This window comes from Lutra lutra, chromosome 1, assembly GCF_902655055.1.
Source record: "Lutra lutra chromosome 1, mLutLut1.2, whole genome shotgun sequence".
In the NCBI taxonomy this organism is placed as follows: domain Eukaryota; kingdom Metazoa; phylum Chordata; class Mammalia; order Carnivora; family Mustelidae; genus Lutra; species Lutra lutra.
In genome coordinates, this window is record NC_062278.1 from 99,633,960 (window position 1) to 99,648,230 (window position 14,271).

Here is a 14,271-nt window from a genome sequence, read left to right on the forward strand (position 1 = left end):
ATGGCCTGTCCTGACCATTTGTTTAAAAACTGTAGTCTCCATTTCCCCCTTCTACTTTTTAAATTAAGTCAACAATCTCTAATGCAAAATCTTTGGGGCTAGATGTGTTTTGGAATTTAGGCTTTTTTTTTTTTTTTTTTTTGCATTTTAAGAAGATTAGATGGTACATATTACATATAATATACTAGCCTTAGTAGGGTTTGGGCATCACATCATTATTAAACACATGAGCATTTCTGAGGAGAAATATATGGCTATTACATGATGAGATAGAAAATATATATATATTTACATATATATGTAACTTTACATCAGTTCAGGTCAAATTTTATTCCTTGATTAATCTGTGCCAAGAAGCTTAAAGAAAAACTTGGCATCTTTTTGTTTATTTACTTGTTCACTGTGTTGTCTGTTGTTTATAATTTGTCTTCCATCTATCTGACCCTGGATAAGGACGGTGTCTTTGTCTGTTTTACTCCTGATGTATCCCAATCTGTTAGAATAATCATTGTCATAGATGCTTATTAAATATTTGAATGAATGCCTCCTAATATTGCTTGTTTCAGGAATGTTCCTCTGGAAATTAGGGCCCGAGGTATAAGAGGGAACAAAAAAAACAAACAAACTAAAAAGACTCCAAAAGAAATAGAAGGGAAAATGCTTAACCTACCTTTTGGATTTGCTGTTGCATCTCATTCTAGATATGCCACATTTGGTAAATGAACATTTGTGAATTAAATAGAATTATATAAACAGTTGTACTCATTAAGAACACCTTTATAGTGACAGATTTTATGCATGAGAACAATATTTGGTTCTTTTTTACTTAAGGTTTAATAGCTTTTGGGAAATAATTCAGGAAACAAACTGGATTTACTGTGATTTACAGTGATTACACTGGACTTACAGTGATAACAGGACACATGATATTCCTTCTATATTTATGTTAGACATCTGAATTTCAAATTCTTTATTTGCTACTTACTTTCATAATCAACACTATTTCTTTCTCTGTGTTGTTGTGGGAGAATTATTAATAAAACCGCAAGAGTATTCAAACATTGTAGAAGACTTTATTTTATTTTTTTATTTTTATTTTTTAGGAGGAGTGAGAGAGAGAGCATGCCAGAAACCTCCAGGGAGAGACAGAGGGAGGAGAGATAGCATCTTTTTTTTTTTTTTTTAAGATTTTATTTATTTATTTTGACAGAGATCATAAGTAGACGGAGAGGTAGGCAGAGAGAGAGAGAGAGAGGGAAGCAGGCTCCCCGCTGAGCAGAGAGCCCGATGCGGGACTCGATCCCAGGACCCCGAGATCATGACCTGAGCCGAAGGCAGCGGCTTAACCCACTGAGCCACTCAGGCGCCCCGAGAGATAGCATATTAAGTGGGCTCCACACCCAGCATGTAGCCTGACCCAGGGCCTTATCTCATGATCCTGAGATCATGACCTGAGCCAAAATCAAAAGTTGGACATTTATTGACTTAGCCACCTAGGTGCCCCTAGAGAACTTTAAAGATAAGTTTTAGTCAGTGCTTACAGGTAGGTTAGATTTTTCCTTTTTTCTTTTCTCTTATCTCTTCTTACCCCTATCCCTTTCCTTTAATAGTATGTCCATGAAACAATCAAGCATGCACCGACACACATAATAATTAACTTGCTATGGGATATCTTTGTATATTGTAAATATTTGGTTAAGACCTAAGGTACCAATTGAAGAGACTGTTTTTATCACTCTTTACAGTAGAATAGCCATATTCTCCTGATGCCAGACTCCACCTTAATGATTTGTACTACATATGCAAATGTAAAAGCCATATTAATTTTTTTCCTCTGCATTGCATCTGGAAGACTTTTAAAAGATGAGTGCTTCTAAATGTTGACAATAAATCAAATTGATAAACAGTTGACTGTATTTCAAAGGTAAGCTTCAGCTGGACTCCAGCTGACCCTGAACTTTACCTGTTCATTTCCCCTTTTCTATTATCGTTTCATTTCTATTGAGTCTTTAAAAAGTTCTCCACCTCCTCTCCCTTCCTTTTACAGGTAAGCAAACACATACACCTGCCAACCAAATAGACAATAGACAAATACACAAACTATTTTGAACTAGACCTCTACTGTAGTTACTAAACTATACCTCCTGTCTTCAGTTAGTTCCAAAGCCCTGATTCTGTAGCTTATATAAAGAGCTTCCAGTTATAAATCTGCTCTTTGCGTAAGCCCTATGCAGTCTGATTTCCACTGCTAATAGTATTTTGGCAATGCCATGGAAAATGTTGCTAATTGTAAGACTAGAAGTTTGCTCCATACATCTTTCTGTCTAGCAGCTCAACAACACTGAGCACTGTAAGTGTCTAATTAATTGAACTTGATTTAGATCTTGGTTAATCTTCTGATCAGTGTCATCAACATTTAACTAAATACTAAAAGGTTGCTTCCTGAGCATCTATGATTATTGTTATATAGACTGATTAATATCTTTATTAATAGGCTACCATATACATTCCTCAAATGTATCCTTGCCATTTATTTCCGGGGCTTAAGTTGAAAGAGCAGAAAGACTTCTACATTCATCTATTCACATATATTTTGAGCACCTTTCATTGTTGTGGATGTGGGGATGGTGCGGGGGGTGGGATACATATGATGTCTCACATGGAGCTTGCATTTTAATAGAATGTAACAGAAGGGAGATAGACAATTAACAAATAAAACTACACAAGCATGAGATTGTATCAGCGGGTGATCAGTATTAAGGAAATATAATGGGGTCATGGGTCAGAGAGGGATCTTTAGATAGGATTGTCAGGGTGGCCCTCTTAGAGGATGTAATATTTGACCTGAACCCTACATGATGGAAAGAAGCCAGCTATGTGAAGATCATGGGAAAAAGTCCCTAGAAGAGAAAATTGCAAGACTAACACTCTGAAAGTTTTTGAGGAGGAAAAAGAATGTGAGGGAGTCTGGAATGTTGTGAAGAAGGACAAAAAAGCCATGAGACAATGCAGTGAAAGAGTAAGCAGTGTCTGGGTAATAGAGGGTTATGCAGCCTTAGAAGTTTGGATTAGATCCTAAGTATAATGGGAAGTCATTAGAAGATTTAAAAAGTAAGGCAGTGACATGAGCTGATTCATGTTTTTTAAAAGATCACTCTGGCTTTGTGTGGAGAATAGAAAAAAAGGAGCAGTCCCCTCCCCTACCCCCCCCCCCCCAAAAAGCTTGTCTATTTGTAGTTTGAAATGTAACATGTTAGAAAGCACAATGACCTGCTTTTGTATGTACCACTCATGGAGATATAGCCCTTAGCACTTGGGCTATCACTTGGTAAGCATTCAATAAATATAACTAATGGTCTAAAAATGCAGCACAGAATTAGCTTTTTTTTTTTTCTTTCTTTAAAGGATATGTGCCCAGAACAAATGCATAACCAAATCACTTTTAAATGAATTTAAATGTGACGTCTCTCAGATTATAGACTCACCTTTGTAAGGAAGCACATGAAAATAAATTTAAATGGTTATTATAATGGATTTTCATTCAATCCCTCAAATACTTGAGTGCTTAGTGTGTGCTACATACTCTGCCAAAGTAAATAAAATACGAACATTTCCTTTAAGAAGCTTGTATTAAAATTCAAAGGCTTTAAAAAAAATGTTTTTATGACTCTGATAAAATTTACTTTTATCAGTATTAACAATCTAATTACATAGTCACACACAAAATTTTTTTTAAAGATTGAGAGAGAGAGGGGTAGGGAAGCAGTAGAGGGAGGAGAGAGAGAGAAAAAAACCCAAGCAGATTCTGGGCTGAGCGGAGAGCCCCCCACACAACTCGATCTTATGACCCTGTGATCATGACCAGAGCCCAAACTGAGTCTGACATTCAACTGACTGCGCACCACCCAGGTGCCCCACAAAATTTGTTTTGAATTGTGTTTAAAGACATTATGCATTTCATGTTTCTGTAGTACTTCTTTGACAAGTTCAGGTCTTTCTTTTTTTCTTTTTTCTTTTTTCTTTTTTTTTTAAGATTTTATTTATTTATTTGACAGACAGAGATCACAAGTAGGCAGAGAGGCAGGCAGAGAGAGGGAGAGGAGGAAGCAGGCTCCCTGCTGAGCAGAGAGCCCAATGCAGGACTCGATCCCAGGACCCGGAGATCATGACCTGAGCCCAAGACAGAGGCTTAACCTACTGAGCCACCCAGGCGCCCAACATGTTCAGTTCTAAGTGGAAACCAAAAGCAGTTCTGTCTTTCCCTCAATTTACTTGATCTCCTCTATTTTATTTTGTAAGAAAATGTGACAATATTAATTTTTATGTTCCTATACTTCTTTGCAGTCATTTTCCTAAATAATTTTTATGTTTAAAATTATAAAATACTTAAAGGGATGATCTCAGAAGCAATTTTGCTATGTGCTGCCGTATTGCCATTTTCTTTTTTTATTGTCATTTTCTATATTGAATGTATTATCCCCTATACAAGTTAATATATATATATATATATATATATATATATATATATCATCCTTGTATCACTTTCAACTTTTATTCATGTAGTCTTTTTTTTTTTTTTTAAGACTTATTTATTTGTGAGAGAGCAAGAGAGCACAGGGCACAAGGGCTAAAGGAGAGGGAGATTGAGTTTTAAACAGACTCCAGGCTGAGTGCAGAGCTGGACAACACAGGGCTCTGAGATCATGACCTGAGTTGAAACCAAGAGTTGGACACTCAACTGACTGTGCCACCCGGTACCCCTCATTCATGTAGTCTTGATTGGTAAATTTGTTTTACTTTATTGAATAATTATTTTTCACTTTTACATCTATTTTTCAAGCAGTTTGAGGTTTGCATAGTTTTTATTTATAACTAAAAATAGTTATTTACATTTTGTTCTGTTATTTCAACATTAAGCAATTTATACTTTCATATTATGATGGTGATTTTGTTTCATTATTTTATCTCCCAAGCAGTTAGAGAATAATTTTTATTCTACTGAATAGAATGTGTTTAACATAACTTGCATATATTACAAATACACCCTGTTGCCTTTTCACACAAATACTTTCGACTGGGTAATAGACATTTCCCCACAAGACCCTTAAAGACAGTGCTTAAGTGGTTCATAGTATTTAGTAACACAGATGCAGAATCTGAGGTAAGCATGCTTTTGGTTTCAAGCATAGATAATTGGAGGGATTTTTCTTCTATCTTGAAATTCATAAATTTGCAGTGATGGTGCTACTCTCAATTGTTTCATTTTTGGGGGGAACTTGAGCATTTAAATCTATACACTTGGGTCCTTCTGAAGTTTGGAAAGAGGTGATTTCATAGATGTTTTTTCCCTTTTTTATGGTTCTCCTTGAATTTCTGTTAAAAGTAGGTTTGATCTTCCCTTTCTGAGACTCTAATTAATCCTTTACATCATTGTTTACTGTTGTTTTTCCTATGAGTTCTGGGAGAATTTCTTGAGTTCGTCTTGAATTGGTCTTCCAGTTCACTTCTTTGATTTTCTGTAGTACCCAATCTGCTAATCACTTTATCCATTATGATTTTAAATTTGAAAAGCACCATTTTTATTCCAAACAATTAGTTCTGATCATATATCGTTACATTTCTAATACTGTTTGCTTTAATTTCTGTGATGGAGCATTCTATTAAATCTTATTTTAACTGTGAAGGAAAATGTATTTATTTCTTAATCTCTTGATATAAATGCTTCATACACATCCCGTAGCCCTGACCCAGCAGACTATCCCTTTGCAGTTTCTTACATTGCAGAATCTTCTCAGACATCTGACTTCTGTCAGTAAGTTTGGTCAAAGACTGGAGTGTTATCTGCTCACATTGTTTCTATTATTTCCCAAAATATGGAAGATAAGTACAGAGTTAGTGCTCAGAAATGGAATTTTTTATTCTAAATGGTCTCTCTGTACGTTGCCAGACTTGCTGTGATGTTTATAGTATGATGAATATCCCATACCACAGACAAGATGCTGTAGTGCCTGACATTTCTATCATACTGACAATGGCACTTCAGTGCATGTTGTCAAGCCCCTGCCAGGCTTTTGCTTGTTCTAGCCACTGGCATTTGAAATGGTCTTTGGTGCTTCCTTGAATAGATGCTTGCTAGTGGAACCAGTGAGCAACAGTGAAAAATAATCCATCTGTACAGAGTCTGGTGGTTCATGTTCTGTCTATTCTCATCTCCAGCCTTTTTGAGTGAACAGATTTTTGTGGAAATCAACCAAAGCCTACTCCGCTTATTTCTCAGGCAAAATAACTTTACTCAGAAGTAGCTCAGAAGATTTACCCTCATTGTCTTCATTAGCCTAGTTCCTCCACTCTTGAAAAGCTTTGTTGTTTCTGGCTTAAGAATGGCACCGTTTCTTGGTTTGGGGCCCACATCACATGTAAGGTTTCTTTTATTTTTATATACCAGTATTCATTTTTAATGGGCATATGGAACAGGGGAGAGTAGACACCTGTGCACATATATAAACATCTGGAAATCTCAATTTGAATTAATTTTAGCAATATAAACACTCATTTTCAAATTTAAAAATCTGGCAAGAGGCACAGCAATCCAATATGATATGTTTGCATTAAAATTACCAAAGAATCCAATTAAGATATTGAAGTAATATGGTAAAATCTAGGAAATATTGCTTCTTAATACTCAGAAATAGATCCATAAAGCTTAGCAGTATTATGTTATTTTTTTTCTTCTGGACTGGCCGTATGTTAATACTTAAATGATAACAAGTGCAAAGCAAGTGGTGATGTTTATGAATGTATTGATTCTATGTAACCTCCTATTCTTCAAAGTATAATTTCAGGCAAGAGTCAGTGATGTTGTAGGCATAGTAAGTGAAGATTACACATTTACAGAACTTGGTGGTGAAGGTAGTGCATCCAAATGAATTGTTTAGGAACTTGGCTGATTTCATTTTTTCCATCAGGACTTTATACTATTGGCTGAATTATTAAAATTATAGTAGGAGGTTTTTTTTCCCTTTTATGCATTATGGGTAAAAAATATATTTTAGCTCCTATTTCACAGAGCCAAGATTATTTTTTTATTGTTACTTTATTGTTAAATCAGCTCACTGGATTTAAATTCAAAAGCATGATACTATAAAATAATACCAATCAGACTGATATTTGATGGACCAGTTGAAGCTGGAAAAAAAAAAGAATCAGAAAATAGAAAGATGAAATAGGAAATTGTTCAATTATCATAGTAAAGTAGACTACTGTTATCAGTGAGTGCCCGCATCTTTAGTTTAAATAACAGACTTTGACTCCATTCCTTGTTGATTAGATACCTTCCCTCTTTGTTACCTTCAGTGTTGCTTATCTGTAGCTTTTATCATACCAAAGTTGTCAGTTTACATTAAGAGAAAAGAATGGACTTGGTTCTTTTCAAATGAGATCCTAAGAGAGAAGCTGACATTTGAAAAATCTGAATTAGTGACCCCTATCATTTGTGGCATTTTTTATTGAGTTTACCAACCTTGCCCTGAGCATTTGTATTCTGTGTTTATGTTCCATTGTCTACCAGTAACTAGCATAAATATGTAATTATATGGTTTGTTTTATTGTAATAGATTTCAAAATACTCTATTATTATGGTGCTGTTTGAATTATGTTTACTATATCAACATAAACATATAAATTGAGTCAAATTATTTGCTTGGTTAACTGCAAACCACAAGTTATTATGTGTTATCAGTTTCAAAATGTTGCATGACAATAAAAGCATTTGATTCCCTTTGTTTAGACTTGAACCTCAAAAACTTTGTAATTATTTCCTGTAGTATCTTAGGCACAACTTTTGGAGAAGCAGTAGACATATACCGTAGCACCATTTGAGGGCCTCACATAACTACGTCAGCATGCTTTATAATTCCCACAGCAGCTAAATTATATTATTTGTAGTTGGTAGTTTCTGTTAAATTCCAAAGTTATTTTTTCCCTGCACCTAAACCTCTGACTTGTCCAACATTCACAAAAACAACTTTACAATTAGAAAATTTCAGGTATTTTTATTTAAAAAAGTTAACATTCCTCATGATGCTTCTCTACTTTGAGTTTTCATTAGGTAATACAATCGTACTTTAAACTGCTGTTAGTCTATTAGGCAACTAAATTGTTTATAAACCTTGCTATTTTATAATTTTTTTAAACTGCTTCTCCTCAGGGTTTTAAATAAAGACAAACTAAAGGCTGTGGGATTTATCTAGCTTCCTTAGCCATCTGATTCTACCACCTGCCTTTAGTTTCCTGTTGACCACCATTGTCTGCCCTGTGTGTGCCTTTCTCTTCATTCCCCATCTTTGCTTCTCTGCCTCTAGTGAATGAAAAGGGCAAATTTAAATTCAGATCCAACATTCGGAGCCAGAAGACAGAGAATATTTCATTTTATAATCCATGCATTAAAAAAACATTGCATTAATAATTGACAAGACATGACTGAATTACCTTGCATTTCCATGAAAGAAGAAAAGAAGGCACCCATGAATTCAATTTATTTTGTTTTTTTTTTTCCTGATTTTACAATTCTCTTCTTCTTGTATACCTGTAGTTAACTAAGAACAACATCCATGTGATTATATGAGAAATCTCTGTCAAATGGGTAAAAGGACATTCTTAGTAATGCTAAAGCAACTGTGAAAGAAATCTCCTTTCAGTTTATTGCAAATGCAAAAGCAAGTCTCTCTGGGGACTGGCAGCTCAGGTGTGGGTGTGTGATATTTTCCCTTTAGTGTTTCTGAAAAGAAATGAATAGGGAGAACTTCACTATAGCATTCTCCATATGAGCCCAGGCCACAATTTCATACTGCATATGAGCTAGAGATCATGAATGTTCTTTAGATATTATATCATTACTTTCTAGAACATGGTCTGTAACAAGACAATAATACTAACATTCTAATGTAGTATAATAAAACAGAAGAGGAATATAGGAACAAGGGAATATTTTTTTTTCTTTTATACTAGACATTCTTTAGTTGAAAATATAATCCATTTACAGTGTGGGGTAGGGTAAATTTATAATGAAGAATCTTATAAATCACTCACTCATTGAGTAGTAGTAGTTGATGAGCTCCTATTACATGGCTCCAGGGGATACCAAAATAAGTAGACACTGTTATCATCCTAGATAAGTTCAAAATCTATTGTCAAAGACATGTAAATAAAATTAGCATGAAAGTGGCTATATGAGGGGCGCCTGGGTGGCTCAGTCTGTTAAGCCACTGCCTTCAGCTCAGGTCATGATCTCAGGGTCCTGGGATAGAGTCACGCGTCGGGCTCCTTGCTCAGTGGGGAGCCTGCTTCTCTCTCTGCCTGCCTCTCTGACTGCTTATATGCTGTCTCTCCCTCTCTCTCTCTCTCTGTCAAATTAATAAATAAAATCTTTAAAAAAAAAAGTGGCTATATGAAACTAGCATTTTCATTGAGGAAGCTGAAGAAGTAACTATTAAGATTTAAGATAGGGCTTTGAAGATAAAAAGCATAGTTTTATGTAGAAAGAATGTTTCAGAAGAAGACATGTTGTGAATAAAAGCAGAGAAATGTGGAGGAGTACAGTGGTCAAGGGAATAATAAAATGCCTAGTGTGGCTGAAAGTAATTTGCCTGGGAAGCAGTGGCTAAGAAAAGACCAAAGTGGTGAAGACCAAATTCTTTATATGCCACCACATTCTTGCTAGAAATTACATAATATCAGATGGTATTTGTTTATGTATCATTCAGCAGGTTATAGGTAACTATATATTAACTAAATCCTGCTTTATCTTGATTTTGTGAACAATAATTACTAAGTAAATATAAGAGAACCAGAGATTATATCTTTAGTATCTTTACATATAGAAATCAACCACTTGGGGAATTCAGTTATTCAAAAGTATTTTCTAGGTCCTTTGACTTTTGTCTGGCTGCGTGCTCTAAGACCAGAGCTCATACCTCATGAATCAGGCCACGGGCTTCCTCATGGCCATCTTTCATAAGTACTCAGGCAGGGGAGTCGACAAGAACAGGCTGAGCAAGGAGCTGAAGGCAGAGATCCAGGAAAAGCTCACCATTGGCCCAAAGCTGCAGGATGTTGACATTGCAAAGCTGATGGAAGACCTGGATGGGAGCAAGGACCAGGTGGTAAACTTCCAGGAATATGTCACCTTCCCTGGGGGCCTTGGCTTTGATCTACAATGATGCCCTCAGTGCTGAAAATAAATCAGGAAGGTGGAGACAGCCACTATTTGGCTTGCTTAAGTCAAATATAGTGGTGGGTAATTGTTTAATAAATACCTTTTTTTGGTCCAAAAAAAAAAGTATTTTCTGATCATTACTTACCTGATACTATCTCCTGGAAATGCTATTTTTCTATTAAATAAAAAAATAATTTTTTCTGTTATCATAAAAGAATGTCTCTCTCAAATATTAAACTGCAGGGCAATGCCAGTAAATGGAAACTAAAAATATTATAAATGAATTCCATGATACCACCAATTGAATTAATTTTATAATGCAATATTTCACTTATTGGAATAAAAATTTAGTAATGTTAATCATTCCTAATAAAATTAAGAGTAGTAAAATATTTTTGACATATTAAGATATACACTAAAGCTATAAAGATAATAGATACAAAGGGCAAGAACTAACCTAGGACTCCTGTTATTACTATTAATAAGAAAAATTGCTTTCTAATTTTTTTTTAGGAAATGAGATATGAAAGAGAAGTGAATAATATATATAGGAAGAGAGGAGATAAAAGGACGATTATTTGTATATAACATAATTTTTCGTACTAACTCCCAACGCATATATATAGTTGGCTCAAAAAGAACAACAGAATGAAAATTCAAAACCATTGCTATGTTCCTGCCATCTTTATGTTAAAAAAAAAAAATTCTAAAAACAATAACAAAGTTAACAATTTGGAAATCAACTTAGCAAGCTATGTATAGGTTCTTTAAATAAAATGTTAAACACTAATTTTATATATTTAATTTTGATAAAAAAGTCAGTATTTTTTAGAAGTTTCAGGACCAAAAAACCCCACCAAATTGTACTATTAAAGAAAATACAAAGGGTAAAGAAAATATTGAAGAAACTATAAAACTAGTTCAACCAGATATTAAAGCATTTACAAGATACCAGCAAATAAAATGATATGTAACTGTCAAAAGAACAGTCAAACTAGTAGAATTTAATAAATTACCCAAAATTGGATGCTATTATCGATCAAAGGACAAAGGTAGAATTACAATATTGGTTATTTTGGAATTATTTTGGAATTGAGATATTAACTCCTAGTTTTCTAAAATAATTTCAGATTCTTTAAGGTGTTAAATTATACTTTCTAGCTTCATCCCTGTTGCAAATGGCAAGATTTTATTCTTTTTGATGGCTGAATAATACACACACAGACACACACACACACATACATACCACATCTTCTTTATCAACTCATCTATCAAGGGACACTTGGATTGCTGCCATAATTTGACTATTGTAAGTAATGCTGCCATAAACATCTGGGTGCATATCACTTTGATTAGTGTTTTTGTATTTTTGGGGTAAATACCCAGTAGTGCAATTACGAGATCTTAAGGTAGTTGTATTTTTAACTTTTTTTTTTTTTTTTAATTTTATTTTGAAGTTATCTCTACACCCAGTATGGGGCTTGGACTCACAACCCCAAGATCAAGAGTTTTATGCTTACTGAATGAGCCAGCCAGGTGCCCCTATTTTTGCTTTTTGAAGTACCTCCACACTTTTTTCCATATTGTCTGCACCAGTTTACACTCCTCCGAAGAGTGCATGAGAATTCCTGTTTTTCCACATCCTCTCCAACACTTACTTTTTTGTGTGGTTTTGGTTTTAACCATTCTAACAGGTTTTAGAATGGTTAGAATCTCATTGTGGTTCTGATTTGCATTTCCCTGATGATGAGTGATATTGAGCATCTTTTCGTGTGTCTGCTTTATCATCTGTACATCTTCTTCTTTTTTTTTTTTTTTTTTTCATCTGTACATCTTCTTTGGAGAAATGTCTATTCACATATTCTCCTCATTTTTTAATTAAATTATTTCTTTTGGGGGGATGTTGAGTTATATAATTCTTTGTATATTTTAGATACTAACCCTTTATCAGAGATGTCATTTGCAAATATATTCCCCCATTCAGTAGGTTGCCTTTTCATTTTACTGTTTCCCTCACCAGCAGAACCTTTTAATTTTGATGAAATACCAGTAGTTTATTTTTGCTTTTTTTACTTGGTCTCAAGAAAACTATCTAGAAAAAAGATTGCTATGGTCAATGTCAGAGAAATTACTACCAATGCTCTCTTCTGGGATTTTTATAGTGTCATCTTGCACATTTAGACCCTTAGTCCCATTTGTGTTTATCTTTGTGTATGCTGTAAGCCAGTGCTCCAGTTCCATTCTTTTGCATGCAGCTGTCCAGTTCTCCCAACACCATTGGTTGAAGAGATTGTCTTTCCCATTGCACATTCTTGCCGCCTTTGTTTTTGTTTTGTTTTCTTTGGTTTTAAAGATTTTATTTTATTTGTCAGAGACAGAGAGGGAGAGAGACGAAGACCCCAACAACCGGGGGGGTGGCAGGCCGAGGGAGAAGCAGCCTCCTGGCTGAGCAAGGAGCCCAATGCAGGACTCGATCCCAGGCCCCTGGGATCATGACCTGAGTGAAAGGCAGATGGTTACCAACTGAAAAACCCAAGTGTCCCTTGCCTCCTTTGTTAAAGTTTAATTGACCATATAATTGTGGGCTTTTTCCTGGGTTTTCTATTCTATTCCGTTTATCTTATGCATCTATTTTTGTGCCAGTGCCATACTGTTTTTATTACTACAGCTTTATATTGTAACTTGGAACCTGAAATTCTGATACCGCCACCTTAGTTTTCTTTTTCAAGATTGTTTTGGCTATTCTGAGTCTTCTGTGGTTCCATACAAATTTTAGGATTTTTTTTGTTCTAGTTCTGTAAAAAATGTTGGTATTTTGATAGGAATTGCATTTAATTTGTGGATTGCTTTTGGTAATATGAACATTTTAACATTTATTTTTCAATCCATTAGCAGGGAATATCTTTCTAAATGTGTGTGCCATCTTTAATATTTTTAATCAGTGATTTATAGTTTTTAGAGTACAGGTCTGTCACTTCCTTTGTTAAGTTTATTCCTAGGTATTTTATTATCTTTGGTGTGATTGTAAATATGATTGCTTTCTTACTTTCTGTTGCTTCATTATTAGCATATAAAAATGCAATTAATTTCTTATATTGATTTTGTATCCTGCAAACTTACTAAATTCATTTATCAAATCTAGTAGTTTTTTGGTAGAGACTTCAGGGTTTGTGTGTGTGTGTGTGTGTGTGTGTGTATACACACACACACAACATCTGCAAATAGTGAAAGATTTACTTTTTCCTTACCAATTTGGATGCTTTTTATTTCTTCCTCATGTCTAAAAGCTGTGGTTAGGACACTCAGTAATATGTTAAATAAAAGTGGTGAGAGTGGACATCAACTGTGTTAGGAGATTTTGTTACCATTGAGTATGATGTTAGCTGTGGCTCTTTCACATATGCCCTTTATTATGTTGAGGTATGTTTCCTCTAATCCTAAATTGTTAGAGGGTTTTTATGATGAAAGGATGTTACATTTTGTCAAATGCTTTTTCTGCATCTATTGAAATGATCATATGCCTTTTGTCCCTTCTTTTATTGATGTGATGTATCACATTGATTGACTTGAGAATATTGAATCAACCTTGCATCTCACAAATAAATCCTACTTGATCATGGTGAATGATTTTTTAATGTGTTATTGTGTTCCATTAGCTAGTATTTTGTTGAGGATTCTTGCATCTATATTCATCAGAGTTGTTGGCCTGTAGTTTCTTTCTTCCTTTTTTTTTTTTTCTATTGTCTTTATCTGCTTTTGGTGTCAAAGTAATGTTGGCTTTGTAGAATGAAGCTTATAACACCTTTTGCTATATTTCAATGATTCTGGGTCATTGTGTTTTCATTTTTATTTGTCACCCTGTATTTTTTAATTTCCTCTTTGCTTTCTTGGTTGATACATTAATTGTTTAGTAACATGATATTGAACTTCTTGTGATTAATTTCTTGTTTCATACCACTGTGGTCAGAAAAGATGCATAGTATGACTTTGATCTGTTTGAATTTGTTGAGACTTGTTTTGTGGCCTGGTATGTGAACTGTTCTGGGAAAGGTCCTATG

At 34.5% G+C, this 14,271-nt stretch overlaps 1 protein-coding gene and 1 pseudogene across 8 annotated transcripts in view; both read left to right on the forward strand.

Annotated features, from left to right (window-relative positions):
* The window catches only part of NAALADL2 (N-acetylated alpha-linked acidic dipeptidase like 2), a 1,357,959-nt gene that overhangs the window by 427,707 nt on the left and 915,981 nt on the right, over positions 1–14,271 (forward strand). The gene's annotated exons all lie outside the window — the stretch shown is intronic.
* On the forward strand, positions 9,975–10,733 carry LOC125087693 (protein S100-A6-like; annotated as a pseudogene).